Source organism: Amblyomma maculatum, unplaced genomic scaffold, assembly GCF_055883805.1.
Source record: "Amblyomma maculatum isolate TAMU_Amacu unplaced genomic scaffold, ASM5588380v1 scaffold_29, whole genome shotgun sequence".
Taxonomy (NCBI): domain Eukaryota; kingdom Metazoa; phylum Arthropoda; class Arachnida; order Ixodida; family Ixodidae; genus Amblyomma; species Amblyomma maculatum.
The window spans coordinates 442,435-464,253 of NW_028146754.1; the positions used below are offsets into that span (position 1 = coordinate 442,435).

The 21,819-nt window shown below is 43.7% G+C and overlaps 1 long non-coding RNA gene and 1 pseudogene across 1 annotated transcript; both read right to left on the reverse strand.

The window, feature by feature from the left end:
- The window catches only part of LOC146170883 (uncharacterized), a 574,420-nt pseudogene that overhangs the window by 142,520 nt on the left and 410,081 nt on the right, over positions 1–21,819 (reverse strand).
- Positions 1,814–11,330, reverse strand: LOC146170887 (uncharacterized). Its single transcript, XR_014703082.1, has 6 exons — positions 11,303–11,330; positions 10,897–10,977; positions 6,778–6,850; positions 3,164–3,256; positions 2,552–2,644; positions 1,814–2,183 (listed from the first exon to the last, which is right to left on the reverse strand). It is a non-coding gene; the product is annotated as an uncharacterized LOC146170887 (long non-coding RNA).

Below are 21,819 nucleotides of genomic sequence, written 5' to 3' on the forward strand. Positions count from 1 at the left end.
AGCTGGTTCAGGGAGGTTGGCTTCGGGAACTCTGCAACTGCGCGAAGTTTGGTGGGGTCGGGAAGAATGCCTTCCTTAGAGACTACGTGGCCTAAAATTGTGAGTTTTCGAGCGGCAAAATGGCACTTCTTCAAATTCAACTGAAGCCCAGCGTCGGCGAGACACGTGAGGACATGATTTAGGCGGAGAAAGTGAGAAGAAAAGTCGGTAGAAAAAACTACGATGTCATCCAGGTAACAAAGACAGGTCTGCCACTTCAGTCCACGAAGAACAGTGTCCATCAGGCGCTCGAAAGTAGCTGGGGCATTGCAGAGGCCAAAGGGCATAAGGTTGAACTCGTATAATCCATCCGGTGTTATAAAGGCAGTTTTCGAGCGGTCATTATCAGCCATCGGTACCTGCCAGTAGCCGGAGCGCAAATCCAAAGAGGAGAAATACTCGGCTCCCTGTAAACAGTCCAAGGCTTCGTCGATTCGCGGCAAAGGATACACATCTTTGCGCGTGATTTTGTTAAGATTACGGTAATCGACGCAAAACCGGATGGAACAATCTTTCTTGGTGACCAAACAACCAGAGAAGCCCATAGACTGTTAGATGGCTGTATGACGCCCCGGCGAAGCATGTCGTCCACGCTGTCAGCAATGACTTGGCGCTCAGAGGCCGACACGCGATAAGGACGCTGTCGTAAAGGTGCGTTTGTACCAATGTCGATTGCGTGCGCAACGACAGACATTGCTTTTTCATAACAAAATGTTACAAGTTTGAAGTCTTGCTGCTTGTACACAAAGGCTTATCCTGCATTATTTTCTCCTCCTAGAAGCTAGGAGCATTTACTTCGAAGAGTGTTAATAAATACATTTTTCCTCGTCGCACTTGTTTTCGCCAAAAGTCTAAGACCTTGTTCAAGGAGCAACGAGCAGCAAAAAGTCGATTTTCAATCCTGCATTCTGATATGAAGAATGAAGTTGTTGTCAATTAAACTTTGCCTTAATTACGAAGATTATATTCTTCATTTCAAGACAATCTTTAGGCTCTGCGTCGCGAGGTGATTTCTTGCGAATGCAAAAAATTCGTGCAAATTTCGAACACACCATGAAGTCGAATAATTTTAATGAAAGGTTTTGAAAAAGCATTTCTGTCTATGCTATTAAATTCGCCCAGAAACTCAGAATTATTTGGGACTAAAAGATGTTGCACTGTATTTGTTTGTAATTATAAAAATGTGATAAAACTGAAATCTTGTACATAAAATTGTCAATATTGAGCGATACATTCTGGCGGGTTCCATTAAGTTTTCACCATTAAAATCATTTCTCAGCATTACGCAGGCCTAATTGTTTCTTAGTTTGTAGCCATGTACTTGTCTGTTTGTTCTAATGCCACTTCGAAATTCGAAAAAAGTTTAAAAACTGTCTAAAAGTTGGCAATTTCTATTTGTATTTAAGAAACATCACCACTCTCGATTTTCCTTCAAACCTCTTAAATACAATTCTGAGTTTTTCATAAATATCAGGAAGAAAATAAAATACTGAATTATTTTGGATAATCTATCAAAGCAAATATCACATGAGCGCATGGTTTTAAGCTATAAAGTGGCCTAAGCCTGCCCCTTAAGGAGTAGAGATCAGATTAATTATTCGTTAAACTTAGTTACATGTTATCCGCAACGATATGGTCTCCCCCTTTCTGCATTCGAAATTCAAAGGCTGAAAAAGCAGAACAGCCAGAGAGTTCCCGAGACAACACTGCAACTAAATGACAAGTAAAAAAGACTTTATTTAAATGCGTGAAACGCACTATACAGAGGGCTTCTGCAAGGCGAGCATGTTGATTCTTTCGGTGCGTGCCGCTGCTGATGGTCGTATATGGGCTTTTGAGTACAGCCCGTTCGGGTGAAGACGCCCGTACTCCTTCCGCAGATGCCAGTAAAGACCCTGGACAGCCTCGAAGCCGGACTCCTTCTCGCTTGTGACCAGTGAATCCAGCGTATTATTACGCCCGCTTAAGTCATGTCCGTCGTAAAAGGACGAAGGCTGCTTTGCACAGCTGACAAGGTCAGGATCCGTGGCATGAAAGGAAGGCTGGACCGGTAGGTGCCCTGCCGGGTGATGTGGGGGCTTGCCAGCTCCAGCCACGTTCGGATCGCTTTGCAGGCCCATGTCGGCAGCGCTGAGAAGTGTGGCCTGGTAAGCAAACCCGACGCATTGACTATTGCGATAAATGCCCGCATCCTAATTCCGCAACGCTTTAAATATGGTTGCGAGAACTTTGACGATAGAGAAGAAGAAACCGCAAAAACAGAGCGGGAGGCTAGCAGCGCCTATCGCGGTCACTTATAACTTCTCCCATAGTCCGGCTTTTATTTTCTTATAAAAGTTTCCGGGAGAATTTGTGCGCACAACTTATTCGGTCATCACGAGGACCTCCATGAAAGTGCACGAAGACTGGCTCTACCATTTTATGCAAGGATTACGTCTATTCATTGCATGCTTAGAGAATGGTCACTGAACGTTGGACAGGTGAGGAAAAAATCACTGAACGACGAACTTACCTCGTTTACTCAATCGCATGTTGTGTCCAGTGCGGAACGACTTTCTCTGGACTTCTGGGAGAATTCGGGTGCCTCAGGGTTCAGCGAAGAACACTAAAAAAAAAAAATAAGAGAACGCTTTTGCTTTAACATATCAATTCACAGGATAGCACCTTTAACATCACCTTCCCTGCCCGCCGCATTTTTTGTTACTCTTTCAAAGCAATATATTTTAAATATTATAACTTCACAACAGTACAAATCTCATTCACACGTTTTCCTCTTGGTGACCAACTAAAACAGTCTAGTATGGTTTGGAATAAGGGATCATGGAACGATGACAAAATATAATCGAATAAAGTATACTGAGCAAAGTCGAGCTCTGACGTACACTCATTTCAATTCAAATGGAAATCTGTGTTTTATGATCAAATAGGCCTAAGGGTGATACAATAGCCACGTATCTTTCGCGGAAAAAGAATAAAAGCTTTGTATGCTTTCTAAACCTCACCAAGTTGATCTTCAAATCCTGCCAGTTTGACAGGGTTCCTATATTGCCTCCTAAATTGCTCAAATAATATCATGCTAACTTAAGAATTGAAGCGACCAGAATCAGCGTGAGGGTGCACTTACAATATCTCCTGGTTCCACATCCCAAACTTGAATGTGAAAATAGTGCTCTCCACGATAGACGTAGCACCGCATCTCTGCGGGACACGCTGTGCACTGCAAACAGCAAATAAAGACAACAATTAGCATGCATGCACAAGTAAGGAAAGCCTCCAAAAGCAACTGAGAGTAGGGTCATAAATTTAGCTATGCTTTGCAAAGACAACTTGAAGTTTCGAACGTAATCTACCAAAAGGTGTTAAAAATGAGCAGTTGTACTGACCTTCACGTAGATGCGCATTTCTTAAACAAAATATTTTCTTGACGGCACTAAACATTACGTTCTGAGATGAGCTCGAGTCAGTGATTTGTGTCTTCAAACGAAGCCTTTTTATGCGTGCTGGAGCGTTTCCCCTGATAAGCGTGATTGGCTCTTTGGAAGAAGGCCCATCAAGGTTGTCTCGCCCACTTGCCACTCAGTACAAATTTTTTCCTTTCGCCTTGAACTCCAACACTTTCCATCTTTTGTTGTTCTCAGCGAAAGCCATCCCAGAGGGAGGGAAATGACCCACAAAGAAATGGAGGCTGAGCTTATCTCTTGGTTCTAGGAGGTATTGTAAGTCTATTTAGCTCTAAGCTGTGACTTGTTCTGATGAGTCATGGTCGCTGTGAAATGGCTCCGCCAACTTTCTGCACGGTTTGTACTCAACACTGGTTTTATGGCTTTTCGGAGGCGTTCTGTTTCTTGAATATATTCTGCAAAACTCAGGAGCCTGTGAAATTCTTTGAAGTACCCGAAGACATAGCCCAAACTGATGTTGGAATGCGGGTTAGATGTCACGTGAAACCACACTTGACTCAGAAGCTGTTGGGAATCACATCGTCGTAAAATACCTCAACAATGAATAGTGGTGTAGCTAACGCTGCCCCGTGACATCCGCACATCATCAGACCATCACTTGCTTATAGCCTTAAAGTGTTCGCGCGCCTTTGAAGAGAGAGCAGTGGCAAGTGGCATATGACGCCCAGTGCGGGAACAGCTTCCTTCCTACACTGCCTATTTCCTGCTCGAGGATTGAAATGAATAGAATGTTATATAATGTGCTTGCTCCACATAATCAGGTGATTTCTCAGAGAAAATAGTCCTACGCTTGCCGATGCATGCAAATTAAGATCGGAATTAATGTTTACATGCATTTCTCTGGTGGTCTCCTAATTATCAATCAATGACGTCATCGATGTCACGGAACGTTTTATCCTTTGGTTTCGTTTAGCTTTAATCTAAGAAATCGCCATGTTCTCTCTTGTGTTCTACAGAAAAAAACCATATTAAAAGGCTGATGATCACTCAAATGTACCTAATATCGTACAGATGCATCTTCAGTGTTATACTCAACAAATCAGTAAGACATTAAGTGACGTTTACGCTATATACTTTACATTTCGTGCCTTATGGAATTATCACTAATGACTGTGCATTTCTTTTTCGCCAAGGAGGACGTGCAGGATGCTACCGCATGCCTCTCAGGGTGTTGATTATTGTGGCTGTGTTGTTTTATGTTTTAATTCTTAGGCTTCGGTAACTTCACTTATAATGACTATCTTTCTATCCCTCCTTCCGACGACTATTTTCCCGCCCCCTTTGCCCAATGCCTATCTCCAGGACGCGCATCCAGGGAATCGCCCTGGTATTGTGCCTGTCGTCCCCTAATATACTGAGTTGCGTATTCTTTGTGTGCTCTAATCCTACCCACCTCCCTCTCTCGGCCCTTCTCTGTCTGGGGGCACTCCTAACCACGTGTAGCACGTCGTTCGTTTTCCAAGATGACCTCTATTTTTTGGTACAATTAAGCCTGCCATTTACGCCTTGTCTAGCTCTATACTTGGCCTCCCAAGATATCTGCAGCACCTCGAAAGGCAGACTGCCCTTGCAATTGTGCTGCTAAGTACCTATTGCCCCTGCACACCATAATAGATAATTGTGCTTCTACTGTCACCCTGCCAGTTTTGGAGCGAGAGGCGCTACAAGCACAATGGTCGATTGTAATGCTGGTGGGCCTGATTGCACCGGGGTGCCTCTGCCTTTCGCAGTGCTGCAGAAATCTTGTGGACGAAATATAGTTGCCTGTTTATGGCATCCGAACCTGATGGCGATGAGGCGTTGTCCTCATTCACTATTTTTAGGCATTCCCAGAGCATGCAATGTCTCGCCCTAAGCCGTGAACAGCATCTTCGTACTGCTTGAGTAGCCTGTCAATGAAAATAACCTGCACCTCATATCCCTGCACCTCACCCACTTTATTTAACCATCTTCGTGTATAATATATTTAGCCAAGAATTTAGAGCTCAAGCATTTAAGCACGAATATTTGCTGAAATTATCGACAGACAGTTCTAGAAGCCTTTTTAAAATTGGACTCCCATTCACCATAAAGTTAAAACATCACTAATCTATACAGCGTAGCCTCCAGACGATGCTCTGGAGGCTACGCGGGACGTGATCCCCATGTCGAGGGACTGGTAAAACAGCACAAGAGCAGGCGAGGGCCACGAGTAGGAGGGAGAGATAGGATAGACGAGAGGTTTTGGGAGTTTAGTCCTGCCTACAGGCACATACTTTGCTGACTGCACTGTCGTAGCTAGTGTTCCTGTTGCTGGCTTCTTTCTTGAGAAATATGAGCAATGTTTAACAGCAAAAATAATTCAACAAATGATGAGAATCATAAACTGCTAAATGTGAACAAATATCGCAGCCAAGCAATTCTGCAACCTAGAGTAGCTCATCTGGAATGGGAAGGTGAGATCGCAATCAACCCATCCAGTTGACCCTTGGAACAGAGCGGCATCAGCGCTGCCATCCCTAAGCAGAGTAATTTGGAGGGAACGTTGTTAAAAAGGGCTTTACATATGTGCCTTGTGCTTTCACACAATGCAGTAGCTTAGTACTGCATGCTGATGCATAAGAGCCAGATGATAGAGGAGAAAATAAGAAATAGTCATTTAGCAAATAGCAAAGTGCCCAGAAGAAATGAGCATGGGCAGGACATGTAGTGTGAGGAGAGGATAACCAATGGACGCTTAGCTTAACAAACTGTATTCTAAAGGAAGGGAAGCTTAGCAGGGGCAGCAAAAAATTAGGTGGGTGGATGAGGTTAAGAAGTTCGCAGGGGTCAAGTGGATGCAGCTAGCACAGGACCGGGTTAAAGGGAGGAATACGGGAGAGGCCTTCGCCCTGTGGTGGGTGTAGTCAGGCTGATGATAATGATGATGAAGGTGCATGTATATGATTGACAATCTTGTCTAATGAAAATAAATATGTAAAATAAATATCAATGAGACAGCTGCACAGTGCAGTAGAGAACTACATTGACTGCCCAGAGAGCTAGCCTTGAAGACAGAATGTGGAGCTCGAAAGGCTGCCCACATCACCATCACACTACCTCTCAGCAGGAGTGACTTGTGGTCAGTGGGCTGCCAAAGCTCAATGAATCAGGAAGACTGCATTTGTAAAAAACGCTCAAACTCATTAAGTTATACTCATTGAGTTATGTTTATTTTTCACTCTCAAGAAATAAATACTGGTGCAAAAGTGCTGAAGACCACTTAAGATTACCATAAAACCCCCGAGCAGAAACACACCTTTTGACAGCTTTCCTCCCTTCTGTGAGACTGCAGAATCGCCCAAAGAGGCCTTGGCACTCGCAGTGGTTCACTGTTATTGAAACAAAAACAACATTTAGTGTTTTGCACACACAAATGTTCTACCCATAAAAAGGTTTTTTAAATGTGCAACAACAGCACAGCACATTCTAGTACAAAAAAAAAGTTTTTCTTTAGCTACAGTAAAAGATACTTTTAGCAGTGAGAGAACAGCTAGCATGAACAAAACAACTTTGAAGGAAATATTTAAGATCCGTCATAACATCAATTATGATATACTAAAAGACGTGGCTCATGAAAGGGGTGCATGAGGTGTGGTCCGCACAGAGTGCAGCACTCAGAGGGTGCAGTTGGGCAGAGAGAAAGGAAGTGGTGGGGAGGAAAATGAATTATTGTGTAAAATCGCGTATTAGTACTGCTGAGACACTGACTGGAGAATGCGACCTTCTCGTAAACTAATTGTTCTGTTTGGAGTTCTTGAAAACACAGGCCTTAGTTTATGCCAGACTCCACGCCAAATTGATGCTGAACTGGGCCTGTGCACGTGGGTGCGCCCTGAAAACACCAGCATTAATCCGATACCCATCAGAAACCCCCGCACAAAAGCATGTTAGACGACACCAGTCAGCAGCCGTACTGCCATGCCTCTTTTTCTTTATATTCACTTCAGTCTCTTTTCCCAAGCGGGCATTGCTGGCAGTATCTCTCCGGCAGTTGTCTTGTTCCTTTATCTCCTGTGCCTTTCTTGCTCCTCGATCCACTCCCATCCGCCTCACAATTCCAAAATGCAGAAAGGCACAGAATGCCTGTTGTTGAGTGGAATGGCAAGTCAGATCATGACGTGCTGACCACAAAAAAAATGAGAAGGAGGGCACTTTTAGAAAGGCCAGGTGCTTTAAAAGAATTGAGAATGTACCCAAGGGTGCTCACGTAGTGCATTATTCTCTCTGGAAAAGGCAAAGTAATTGTTAAAATGAGAAATTCAACTGAAAGCATTAACAAAATTGAGCCTGGGGATGCCCCCTGTCTCCCAGCTCCAAAAGGCCATTTGGCGCTCAACATTTTCTGTTGGTATGGCACCAATGAGCATTGGTAACTTTGCAGTTTTTCGAGGTACAAGTGGACTTCCAATACTTCTCATACTGGGCAATCACCTGTCTTAATTAAGCCGCTTAGTTAAGTCAGTGAATGCCCTCGCAACTTACACATGCTAGTGTTTCTGCCTTTTTTAGAAATATGTTCTTTTGACGTAATGTTTTAATGAATTGTCATTCATGGGGCAATATCGCTGCGTCTAGGGGATAAAAAGAAAAAATACACTTTACTTGCTCTGCATGGTTGCGTGCAAAAGCAAGCTTGACTTCAAAGGAAACCATGAAGACAGAGAAGGAAGTTACGATTTGGTGATTAAAACATGGGGAGAGAGAAAGGGTGCCGCTCCTTTGCACCAGGTGCGGGTGACACTAGAGACGCCAGTGCTAAAAGAAACAAATGCATTCCTGTAAAATGAACCTTTCATTTGAGAATATATTTTGAAAAATCTTCAATCGTTTTGTGGAAAATTCTTTTCACCATGTCCAGAACAGCTGCTCCTGAAGAAATTTACTACAGTGTATTGGTGAAACAGTAGCAACAGCCATAAAAGTAAACTATTGCTCAAAGCAGTGAAACTGCAACTCGACACCATTACATCGCACCACTGGCTTGTGACAGTGTTCTCAAGTTCCCATCTTAGCATCTTCTTTAAGAAGTACACGTGCCCTCATAACCCCGTGTACATTCCCCCTCCCTCGTAACTTAACGAGATTGAAGGAGGTTTCCTTTAGGCGGATAAGAGCTGGGGCAGCTCTTACCCCGTCAGTAACATGCCGATGGCAATCTCAAGCAGACATCGGACCGACCACATGCCCGAAGTGCTCCACATCAGCTGCAGAAGTGAACATTCGCCGCCTGCTGTGGACTTATGCAGGGACAAAGGCATCAAGGACACAGATTCTGCGGGAAGTGGGACTAACCACAACAAGGGAGAGGACTTCTCTAAATGGCTCACCGACAACAATAAGAGCGGGCGCCTGCTCCGGTTCCTTACGAAAAATATTTTACATCAGTTTCTATATGTCTTATGTCAAGCTTTCGATAAAAAAAGTGATGACAAACTTCACCGTCCCTCTCAAGACCGCCTGCCAAGCTTGATAATTTCTAGTGTGCTATCCAGCTGTCCTGATGTTGATGGTTATGACATAGAAGAGCGCACACCACTAGTGAGAAAGCACATCGTGCTGTCGCAGAGCTATCGAATGGCCGAAATTAAGTGATATTTTTCCTGTTTATTTTTGTTAATACCTTGAAGTTAATAATTGTCAGCCACATACATCCCATTCTGCCAGTTTGGGCAACACGACCTAAGGCATTGCATCAGCCATTAACATGCTCACTTGTTCTTTAATACTCTCTTCAGCATTGTTTCTGCAATAGGTTCGACATTTCTTTCAGTGAGTCCCCTGACAACAGCTTCAGTTTAATGGCTGGATACATTGTCCCTAATGCAAATGTCACGAGGAGATTGTTAGGAATATGAATCACAAACATAATCTTCATTATGAAAAATGAAAGGTGATAAAAAATAGTATCTGCTACCAAAACCCCAGTTCACACTGGAGGAACACATCAGCGGCATGAACAAAACACATTTGCCAGCAAGCCAGAAATTTTTTCACTACAAACTTGTTTTCAAAGAGCTGAGAAACAAGGCACGTTGCCGGGGTGTTGCCTCGGGCAACGAAAACTAAATGCAGACAGCGTCCGTCAGCATTATTTGCCTTTTTCGCCAGCTGAGCAAACTTCCGGCAACAACACACCATCATAGCATGCACTTAAAGGTAACTGACCGTTTTTTAACAGTTTCCATGCATCAAGACAGCACTTAAAGAAAACTCTTCTTCATCGCTTTGTTGCATGCCGTAGAATGGCGCCTTGCAAGCAGTCAGACAGGCTGCCAATGAAACCAGCTGTGCTGGTGCCGCATGTTTCCCTTCCTTATCCATGCACAGTATTTGACCCCAGAAATGAGCCCGCAGGCAGTATGGGACTATACGAGTGGCTATGCTTGAGGAGCAGTAAGGGAGCATTGTCAGTTTTTATTTTTTTCAGTGAGACAAGGAGCTCGCCAAGTGTTCCCGTAGAAATTTCCATTGTGTAGCTGGGTGACAGGTACATATTTACAGACAGTTGTTAAAGTGGCGAGATGGTTGCCAAAGCTATGCAAATATGCTGTTGCCAGACAAAGGTTGACCAAATGTTTCTGCAGTGTGAACCAGGCATAACAGTTTACTTAGTGTGAAAATATGCTTCTATCAAAAACAATGACTTGTTTCAGCAGACTTGGCACTGAGTCTGACGGTACCTTTTTACTGGACTAAGGATACTCTTATAACAGACAAGATTCTCTACCTGGTTTCATCCAAAAACTTTATAAATTACCATATGAGAAAAACATGCGCCTAAAAATATGCCACGGCAACTAATTTAAACAGTGCTAAGAGGACTCACTGAACAGAATATCAAGTACATTTGCAGAGGCAATAATAAAGACAGTATCCAAAAAGAGGTAGCACTGCAGCAAAGCATGCCATCTCTTGCTGTACAGGGTTGAAGTGCACATTACGGTAGCCACCGATGCTGCATCTCGGGTAGTTTTCCAGCATACCCGGCCGCAGTACCTCGTTCTTTCAGCAGTTTGATAGATCACGGCCATCCCACTGCTTTGCCACAGTGCAATATGCACTCCTCTTCATTACAACCATGAACAGCAGAGCTGCCGAATGCCGCACTAGAAACTTGTCTGGCAATCACCCATGAAAGAGTGAGAGCAAACTTTTTCATAACTCATGGCACTTTGGCCACAAGCAGTGTAGCCCTACTGATGCTCTGTGGCAATGAGTGGTGGCCAATTTAGTTTTTTAGATGACAATACATACCATATACTAGATAGTATGTACAAGGCTGAAGCATTCATGTTCTTATGATTTTAGCAAGATTCATAAAAATTCTGTGCCTGTGAGAACATGCAAATATCTGAAAAGCATAAACATTTCCTACCTGATGGCTGTGGCAGAGGTAGAAGTGGTACAGTGCCGCTGTGGGACCTATGGTTTGTACTAGCTGAAGGCTGGTTCGGGACTGAAAGTTAAAGAAATACATCGAATTGTTTAATTTTTAACAGATATCTCCGACACTTTCGAAATTTTGCCACACTCTACAACTAATGTTTATGCAACTCAAGCGGAGAGGAAGTAAAAAATTCCCCTCATTCTAAGTTTTTTTTTATTTCTGAAGACCACTGGTACTATTTAACCCTCCACCTCTGTAAGAGTACACTTGAGAGACACTGACAAATGAGTTTTAAAGGACACTGAAAGTCAGGTTACACTAGCATGGCCCTAAAGCCACTACGCTAGTCTTAGTGGTTATTCATTTACTTTCATATAAAGTTTATAGTACATACCACCCTGTTTAGAATGCAGTCGGCTCATGCATTTGAATCCTTAGATTTACAGCAGGAAGGTACTTCACAAACGTTATGCATCTGTAAAAGCAAAAACACACTTGGTGGCTACAGTGGAAGTATGACCAGTGCAGTGCTGCTGGGGGAACTATGGCTTGTATCAGCTAAGGCTGGCTTGGGACTGAAAGTTAAAGGAGCACATAAGATGGTTTCATTTGCAGCAACTACCTCTGAAACAGCATTCTAAATTATTCTCTTTTGCAACTTAGGTGTATGCTATTTGGCTTCTTACATTTGCTTTTTAATTCCCATGGCTTGAGTACTTGCAATTTTTGAAAACCACTGGGACAGTTTTACACTCCTCCAAAGTAAGCGGGCCCCTTAGAGGGACTGAAAACTAAATTGAAAAGGGCACTGAAAGGAAATGTGAGTCAGGTTGCACTGATTGCCATACATCAGATGACAGCAAATTTGCTCTGTACCAAATATTTGCTTTTATAACCAAGATATTTGTATTAAGGCAAAAACCTGCAGCCCCATTAGAGGCACATTTCTCAAAGCGGTCATGAATGACATAAATATGACAGCTCGCAAGGAACAACTTTAAAATTGTCAGTGGGAAACAGCTATTGCAATATGAGGACAGTAGAGTGGCAATGCATGAAAAAAATTCAGTTTGCACCTCTGCACCTTGTTAAAGTAAGTAAAGGAGTGGCACTTCTCTGCTGCTTAGCAGTTACACAAGAGCTTAGTTTCTGCAGATTAGTTACCCTAACAATCGTATGAAAGCATTGTTGTCAGGCAAAAGACCAGCCAATTGCTAAAACAAATATTGAAAGCATCGTTGCAAGGCAAAAGGCCAGTCAATTGTTAAATAAAAATTAATGAAAGCATCATTGTCAGGCAAAAGGCTAGTCAGTTGCTAAAAAAGAATAATGAAAGAATTGTGTTTTGAAAAGAATTGTTGTCAGGCGAAAAACCAGTCAACTGATAAAAAAAAAATTAATGAAAGAGTCGTTTCGCGTCGGCGCTGGTATGCGTGCCGCTACAAGGATTCTACTACCTCCAAAACCTCGCCGCACGCTCGTCGGACCACCAAGACGATTTGCACTGCAGCCCCGTGAGACAGTGCAGCCAGAGCTCGCGCTTCTATAGGGCGTAGAGGCGATCTTTCCTCTCTCTTGCGTGCACTCCCTGCTTCTGCACTCCACTTGCGGTTCTTTGACTTTGTGAAATTAAAGTAGGCTATGAAACTCGCTGCAAAACGCAGAAGAACTGCGTCTAGCCGGACCACAGCTATCGCGCAACCCTTCTTTGTGTGTAGGGGGGGGGGGGGGGGGGGTTGCGGACTCAGGAAATAGCTTGGTAGACCCCTGCCTGGGATCGGCGCTGCTGATATTGCGCACTTTGTCTCATGATTTGTTTTTCTGAAAAGGGGGGGGGGAGGAGGGGGTTGTTTAAATTGCGCACAATTTGTCCCATAGTTGCTCATGATTTTTTTTTTCAGAGGTATCCCGCGAACGGGCCCCACAAATCTCTAGATGGACCCTTGGGGTCCGCAGTGTTTATATTGCACACTTTGTGCCGTAGTTACGCATGATATTTTTTTTTACAGCTATCGCGCGAACGAGCCCCGCAAATCTCTTGATGGACCCTTTGGGTCCGCAGTGTTTATATTGCACACTTTGTGCCGTAGTTACGCATGACTTTTTTTTTACAGCTATCGCGCGAACGAACCCCGCGAATCTCGTGATGGACCCTTGGGGTCCGCGGTGTTTATATTGCACACTTTGTCCTGTAAGTTAATCATGAATTGTTTTTATCCGCGCAAGTCGTGGAATATGTGCCTGCAAAATTACTGGCACTGATTTTCAAACCTCAAATATAAATAACTGAATTCACAATGGTGGCATGTCTATATAAGAGCCGCTTGAATGCATAAAGAAGTGGAGAAAGGCTTACCTGTCGATGTACTCACCCCTGCCTCCGACCGCATACCGAGACGACACAGAAACACTCGAGACGACGACGGATCCACCGCTGTTAGTTAACGACGCTCGCTAGGACTAGGAAAGAAGCTGATGCCGACTTGACACGCAGGTAGAAGTAAAATACGGCAGAGAACACAAAACGCGATTTAGCCCACCGAGATTTAACCAAGCAAACGGCCATTTGCAAACAGCTGCGTAGTACGCTAACTGTGGAGCAGTGACTCGTGAGAAGGCGCAGACAATATATATAAATACAAACGCGCCAATCATTTTTTGAGGCTATTTGAATATTAAAACAAAAAATAAACCGGTTTTTGAAAGGTTTTTGAGAGCCAAAATAAAGCTCTAGTTTTCTTTAACTTTTAACCAATGGTAAGCATTGGCAGCCCTTCCGCGGGAAGTTTGAAATTGTGGATTGTTGCAGTATGCGTGCTTTCGTCCGCATAAATTAGCACAATGGTATCCTGGCGAGTACTGCCCATCATGTTCCCTTTGCGGAGATCAGATGGCAGACCTATAGTACATTTGGTTTAAATGTGAAACCTTGAACCCCCGGAGGGCCTGCAGATTACCGATTCGGAACAGTGCGAGGCTGCATTGCTTAGCTCTGATCCAGGCCTGCAACACGTCATCACGGCCTGGGCCAAGGAGGTCGCCGAGAGCCATCGAACGACGACCACCCCCTAGGCGGCTTGAGGGGAAGCGTCCTCTCACGAAGAAAAAACACAACAAATTCTCCTCAATAAAGCTTTCTCCTCCGCGATTGGGAACGGCGGTAAATGTAATGGTTATGTTATCCTGGGTACACTGCGGTAAATTAGTTTTGAATGTATAATGACTGCCTCAGTACGACAGCGCCTGTTCAGAGACACTCAGTTAAATGTTTTTGTGAAACAAGTCTCTTGCGCGACACATATTATAAGCGAAAAAAAATGCGTCCCGCGACAAACATCTCTCGAAAGAAATGCGGCGCGCGACATACATTCCGCGACAGAAATTAGTCATGCGACACATCCCACGCAGACATCTGTCGCAAGACAGATCCCGCGACAGATATTTCTTCCGTGCTACACAACCCGCGACAGGCCTCTTTGTCGCACGACAAAGGACAAGAACAATGTTTGTCGCACGACACAACCCACTAGAGACACCTTTGTCGCAAAACAAGACAAGAAAGAAGCCTTTTTTAGCGACAGGACCCACTACAGGCAATTTTGTCGTTGCGACAGAACCTGCGACACAAGTCTCTGTCGCACGAAAAAAAGAACAAAAGAGACGCTTGTCGCACGACAAAAATATGTGTCGCGCGATATATTCACGAAACAAAATCCTGTCGCGCATTTTGATTGGGGATATAAGCACTACTATATAATGACAACATACGTTTAGTTTTATATTTTTTTTACATTGTGATTTACATATTGCGGTACAGTTTAGTACATGAGGTTTATAAAGTACTTAAGATTGTTTTCATGGACTTCGTTACAAATTGAAAATGTGGCAGATTTTCAAATTTTACTCAAAGTTGCTCGTTTTTTTTAATTTTGAATTTCGGCCGATTTCAACATAATATGGAGAACGAAAAACAAATATACAGCTTCAATTTTTGCAGAAATAAAGAACTAGTCCTGCATATTATAGCGAAAAAGTTTCAGGTGCAACTTTTTATTAAGGCGTGCCAGAATGTAAGGCTGAATGCTGGCAATTTTCAAAAGGAGCCTTCAGTTTTATGCCTTTTATAATTTTAAACAATATAATGCAACACTTTTTCAGGCTGTAATATTTATGAGGTAGTGAGGATTATTGTGAGGGATGTTCCTAAATATTGATGACGTTTTTCTTTAAAGTTGTCTTTTTTTCTGTTTTCAAATCTTGGGCGAATTTTATGCGTTGTGGAGAACAAGCGTAGCAGTTTAGAGCTCCAAATTTTACCTGAAATTTAGACAATTATTTGAATAAAGAACGAAAAAAAGACAACGCTAAAAACATAATGAATCATGCCTGTATTTAAGGTTGAAAACTGACTTTTTTGCCGCGCGCTGCTTCTGCAGCAATGTTAGCGAATTTTTACTAAACTAACTGCGACAACAAAACCTGTTTTTATAGCTCCAATACAAGTAAAGATAAAATAGATATAGTGGGCAAAAAAAACAAAAGATTACAAAATTTTAGTACGCTAACCGCAGGTCTCTAAACTTGCAACTTTTTGAAATAGCAAAAATTGCGTTTTTCAACTGTAGTGAACAACGATATAGGATTTATTTCCGAGAAAACTGCACCGCATCTTACAAAACTAAAGCAAATTTCTTTGTGCAGAGACATTTGCCCATCACATACAAAAATTTGATTGAAAAAAAAGGGTCATAGAACTTCAATTACTGTTCTTATCTGAACACACCCGTAAAGAAAAAATGCATAACGAAAAAATATTTGAATATTCGGCACGCACAAATTTTCTTGCAATGAATCATGTGAAACTGCTTCAATGTAAAGTTGTGCGAAAGTCACAATGATGTTCAGCCAGCAGAGACCCCACAAAAAAGGTCCAGTTTCGCGAATGATTCGCGGACATATGATGCGACTTGGGGATAGCGACTGGAAAAGCCTGTGTCATGTTCGCTAGCGCTTTGTCGTCAACGAGGGAACTCAGCGAGTGAACGTGTTACTGCGGTAGTGCCGAATGTTTAAGACAAACTTGCAGAGGTAAGCAAAGCGGCTTACAGCTTAACCTGTGTGAGCTATTCGCAATTCAAGGCAAATAGGTCTAGAGCCATAGAAGTAGTCAGTGGCCGCCTATTGCTAGTAGGAACCTAAACGAGAAACAAAAGCGGCAATTTTGTTTTTTCTGCATGTAGTCACCGCAGAAAAGCAATCACGAAACGACAGGGCGCACTCGCCGTAGAGATCAACGTGTCTGCGGCGCGGCACGCTGCCCGTGCGCCTCTATTTATGAGCACGGTCGGCTATTCGAAGCCCCGAAGTAACTATAATGCCACCCGTTTCCCACGCATAACTCTCGGCTTAAAACACTCACGCTATGGATTCCCTTTTAATCTCCTTTCTGTGACAGCTTCACGAGGGTGAGCAGTGCTTCTAGAAAAAAAAAAAAGCTCAATTGCTATCCGCAGTGGTGCTACCTGTTACCTTTATAAGCTTTTAAAGGCCGGAATACATGGAGCGTTTTTTTTCCGCGTCAAGCCGGCGTTTTACGCCCGGCAGCGCGCACTCGATGCCCGGCGTCGAAAAAACGCCCGCCGCCGCCGATCTGGCCCTGCCAGATATTTGACGCGCGGGCGGCGCGGCGTCCTCTCAAACCGGAAGCTACTGCCGACGCGAGCCAATAGAAGCGCGGAAAGCTGGCATTTCCAGTTTGAGCGGCCGCTGTCAACATGGCCGCCGTGACTGACGAGGTGTGCGGCAGTTTGGCCGCAGAAATGTGATTATCGTAAAAGCAAAACGTTTAATCAAGCACGGAATGTTGCTTTTTTGTGAGTATACGACCTAGTCTCGGATCGTAATGTACTTGTTTTCTCCCTGAATAGAAATTTGTAAAAAGAAAAAAAAAATAACCGTGCCGCTGGTATTCCGGGGTATCTTCGTTCATTCGAGCGAGACAAATCCTTGTGCGACCTGTGTACGCTTTCTTCTTTTAGCACAGTAGCGTTGGAATGCGCCCTTTCGCGATTTTGACATAAAGGACAGCGTCGCTTGTCTCACGTACCTCGCTGTGCGGCTATTTCGGCTCGCTGATGTATTTGCTTTCGCATCGAGTCATCCGCGGCGGCGCGCGCGCCACTTCGTCGTTCCATGTATCTCGAGCTGGGCGTCACGTCGGCGCGGCAGTTTTGGACGCGCGAAAATCGTGGAAAAAAATGTATTCCGGCCTTAGTGCGTTCTTGAAAGCCATGTCGAATAAAGAAATTTTTCGGCAGGTTTAGTATGAATGAATGAAAACTTTATTGGTTCTTTAAGAAGTAAGTCGGCAGGTCTAGAAAATATTTTGACAGCGCTCAAGCGTCGTTCGTACCCACAGCACTACCGGCCAACAAGCGCCATAACCAACTATCTCACTTGCGAGTGTCAGTTTCTAACTGAATGAAACATCCACAAAGCACAGATAAAATTCCCACGAAGATAAGCCTACCTCATTTCGAGATTGCTATGTGACAAAAAGAGGACGTAATATAGCTATGCTTACCTGAAATTTCACCGACGACGGTGATAACGGGTTGACGACACCTCCACAGTGCATGATGCTGCTCTTGTGTCAAGTATGCTAGCAGCCTTGAGAGATCAACATCCTCTTCTCATTGGCATAAAACGCAGAAACCAAGCAAAGTAACGCACAAGCAAGATTTCCAGCTGCGAACGGCCGGCGACAGACAAAGAAACTCGTTAGCGCAAGCGTCAGCAACGGTGCACCAGTTTGAAAAACGGAGGGATGACGGGAAGGATCGTATCGTGTGATCAGCGGTTCAGATAAACACCGCAGCGCCCGCAGCGCTGTGGACTTGTGTAAGGGAAAGCGGGAAAGGCGTCGGCGTCATGCGGTGCCCTCCTCTCCACCCAAGGAGAGGATTCAGAGCTAGCCAACATGAGTGTGAGGAAAGGAGCGACACCAAAAAATAAATAACTGGCCAGCGTCTGAGAGCGCGCAGTACATTTCGTGGTGCTTTGAACGCGTATCACTCGGATAGAATAACTTGGGGCTTTTGTGCACGGCGGCATAGGGTCTCCTCGTCTCTTCGATTACCGCACCGGTTCGGTTTCACGTCACCGTTCTCTGCTGTACACCTGAAGCCTTGAAGAAACCGCGAAATATACCAAAGTAAAAGGCAGTAGAGAAACGCAGAAACACGAGCGCCACGCGTGTTTTGCTCGCGCACATATGCACTTTGCAGCTCGGATCGTATCGGCTATCAGCGAGCGCACGTTGTCGGCTTTAGCAAAGCTGTTCCGCCCCTGTTCTATCAGGTTGCAGCTAGCTGTTGGATATATGAATCATTGTGGAAAGCGCTGCAGGTGGCCGTTTTTTTTTATCCCTCGATGATCGGCTGTTCAATCGCCTTGCACTTTTGACGCCCCAGCTTGTGTCTTTCGAGCTTTCTTATGTTGTGCTAATTGTGCTAATTGAGGTTTTACTTTGTTAAGTTTAGTTCATATTTTCAGAAACCTTATACAGAGCTGTTCTGTCGTTTCTGTTATTGCGCACCTACTCGACCGACTAGGCTGTCTGCTTATCTTGAGCAGATGCATTCGAGGCTTCGATACGATATGCTGTTAAGGCTGCAAGTAATATGTTTAATGCTCGACTTAAAGATGCTGCAGCTCATCAGGCCCAGTTTTCACTCTTGATTCAGGTCGATTCTTGTACACTGAGCACAAGATCAGCGTTGGCCTAGTAGTAAGCGCTAGCCCTGCACCGAAAATGTTGTATCCCAGCTCGTTCTTTTGATTTAGAGAAATTAATTACAGTGGACGAATAGGTTCACCGGCTTCAATTTGCGCAAATGGTGGAGAAGCGGCTGGATAAATAACTTTGATGTCGCATGTTTTTTTTTTCTCGCAAATAAACTATTTTTTTAATAGTTGGTACATCCTACAGCGTGATTCCACGAAGAGCAGTATAAAAGCAGTACTAATTAAATACGGCCCTTTTTCCTTGCACATGCCAGGTTTTCACTTTTTTTTTGTGACCATAGGTGTGGCTGTCAGATATTTTAGCCGGGGTGTCTCCTCAGGCATCTTCTCTCTTATTTCCATATTTTATATATTGGTTTACTACATATGAATAAAATAGTGATTGTTGAAAGACATTCCTTTGCGCCTGATTGTTTAGCTGATTTGAGATAAAATGTAAATTTAATCATCAAATACTAGAACCTCTCTAAATGCAAAGGTCACAGTCAAAAAGATTATATTCATTCTTATATTGATGGAAGAATAACTGCAACTGACATGAATATATACATGACGAATATCGCGCTAGAAAGAAGAGAGTTAATAAAGTGGATGATTATTGGCATAGCTTGTTCCATGTCTTTAATGCGGTAAGATGGCGCGTTCGGAATGCTCATTATGGCGAGCGACCTTGGAAAGCTTTTGCTGCGAGGATAGTATTCCATCATGTAATTTAGATAAAATTATCCTTTAGAGCTGCGCTTTGGGAAACCTGCACTTCACTGGCGGTTCTTTAACTGCGGTTCCGGGCTCGTTTTTTTTTTGTATAAGGTATATGTGAGTACTGAAATGCAACCTGTACTCATTTCTGAGCAGGCTTTTAGCACCCTTTCAGCACCTTTGCTACAGCCTACATAAAATCAATGGTGCTTAGAGCAAAAACACCCTTTTGAAACGAAATGAAGGGTGTATATATTAGAATTAGGGTGCTAGAAGGGTGCTCCAGTGGGTGTATTATGCAGAAGCACCCTTTTAGCACCCATAAGGGTGTACAATTTTTTACTGTGTATACAGGGTGGCCAGTTTTTCTAGAACAATATCCCCCCCATCCTTTAACAAATCCGTAGTTATCTGATCCTCTCCAGCTGATGTCCCTCTTTTCATAGTTTCTAATGCTTTCCTGACCTCGTCCTTATTCACTGGTGGAACGTGTCCTTACCGCCCATCTCTTTACGGTCCTGACTACTTTGGCTGCTGCAGAGATCTGTATAGAACTCCTCGGCTACTTTGACTATCTTGTCCAAATTCGTGAAGACGTTGCCCGCCTTGTTCCTTATCGCATACATCTGCACCGCTTGCACAAACGATCTTAAGACTGTCTTAGCTAAGTCAAGACTTAACTGGAGTCTTAAGGATAGGCCGCTAGCATGGCTGCTTAAGACTGGAGCCAAGACTGGGCTTCAGTCTTGACTTGAATAAGTCGCTTGCAAGATTACGACTCTAGTGCCGTCTTAGTTAAGACACAAGGACGACAGGTACCTAAGTAGCGAAATAGGGGAAAGCAGGGACGTGCTGGCCACGTCCCCGCTTTGAGATGTAAACATTGTCATTCTTGCGTTGTGCTAGATCCGTGCCGTTGCTTTTTTGCGTCTTAAGATTGTGTCATGGGGTAAAATGACCAACGTGGTTGCTGAGGGTGTTCATGGAAGTCACTCTGGTGAACACGAGCCGAGCCGAAGGGAACAACGAAAATTGCAGTCGGGTGTTTTGCTGTTGGGCCTGTGCGCTCACTAGTTGTTTTTTCCTCAGTCAGTATTCGTTCTCTAGCAGTGTATTTCTTTTTATCGACTAATATCTGACCGCTGCATCTGCGGATATCACTGGTTCTGCGATTCGGTACCCCGCTCAAGCGTATGAAGCATTTAGGCCACTTTTCGTAGTGCAGGAAGCCAGCCAAGCACATCGTGTATCAGTAAGCGTTTAGTGAAAAAAAATTAGATTGTATGATCAAATCAGTCTTGTGACCTAAGTGAATGCATCACCGGTGATGGCCGAAGAGCTTCCGTGTCCAAACGTGCGTGCTGTGATGTACATAATTTCTATCGAAGCATGTATATTGGTGTTTCTGTGTCTGCGTGCGCTAGCATCTTGTGCACCATGTATACATACATCTTGTGGTGAAGTGATGATATCCGTGCCGTGTACAAGTTGTGCGTGCGATCACATCGCTCGCCTATGTACGAGGCGTCTGTGGTCCTTGAAGGTCGTCTGAGGTTTTAAAGGGATGCTAAGCTCTCTGCCTGCCTCTATTTTACTGCCTCCGCACTGTAAACAAGTAGTGATCAGCGCAAACTTTCTTCCTTGGATGGTGTTTGTGTTTCTCGATCAATATTCTGTTTTGTGTTTGTGTTCACAGAGAATTTTGGCTGCGATTGGAATTGTTGTAACAAACACGCTACAAATAGCGCACAAATGGCAAAAAAGTGTTTTTTTTTATGTTCATGTGAGGAAAAGACAGAAAGAGACACGCACAGAGCAAGTTTGCACTAGTGGCTACTTTTGCATTATTTTATTTTTTCCTTCATTTCTACAATGTACATCACAGATTTGCTGCATTTTTCCCTGTTTTAGTACAAATAGGTTCTTTGTGAGAAGCTTCGATAAACATTGCTATTGACTTTGTTTTGCTCCAATCCTTGTGGTTTGTCATGATAGCAATCGCGGATGGTGTGTCGTGCTGCAGAAAGCAGTCTAGTTTGATAACTAGCAAAGGATTTATTAATTGCTTGTGTTGCTTGATCTTAATTAAGAATAAAAGGCTGCGACGCATCCCCTCAGAAATAGGAATAGCCGTCGGCCGATTAGGTGGTGCATCACATTTGTGAACAGGACATACACATGCGTGTACAGAACAGCACATACAAAAAAAAAACGTGATGACAGAAGTGCATAAGCGATTCTTAGTGAGCGGTGTCATATGACAATACATTTTTGGCCCCTTGGGTGGAATGTCGGGCACTCGTGAATATGTGTGAAAATTGAAAGCTTCATGAAGTACACGGAAATATTGTGTGCAATTTCATAGTTTCAATTGAGAAATGGTACTGTATATGTAAAAGCTATTTA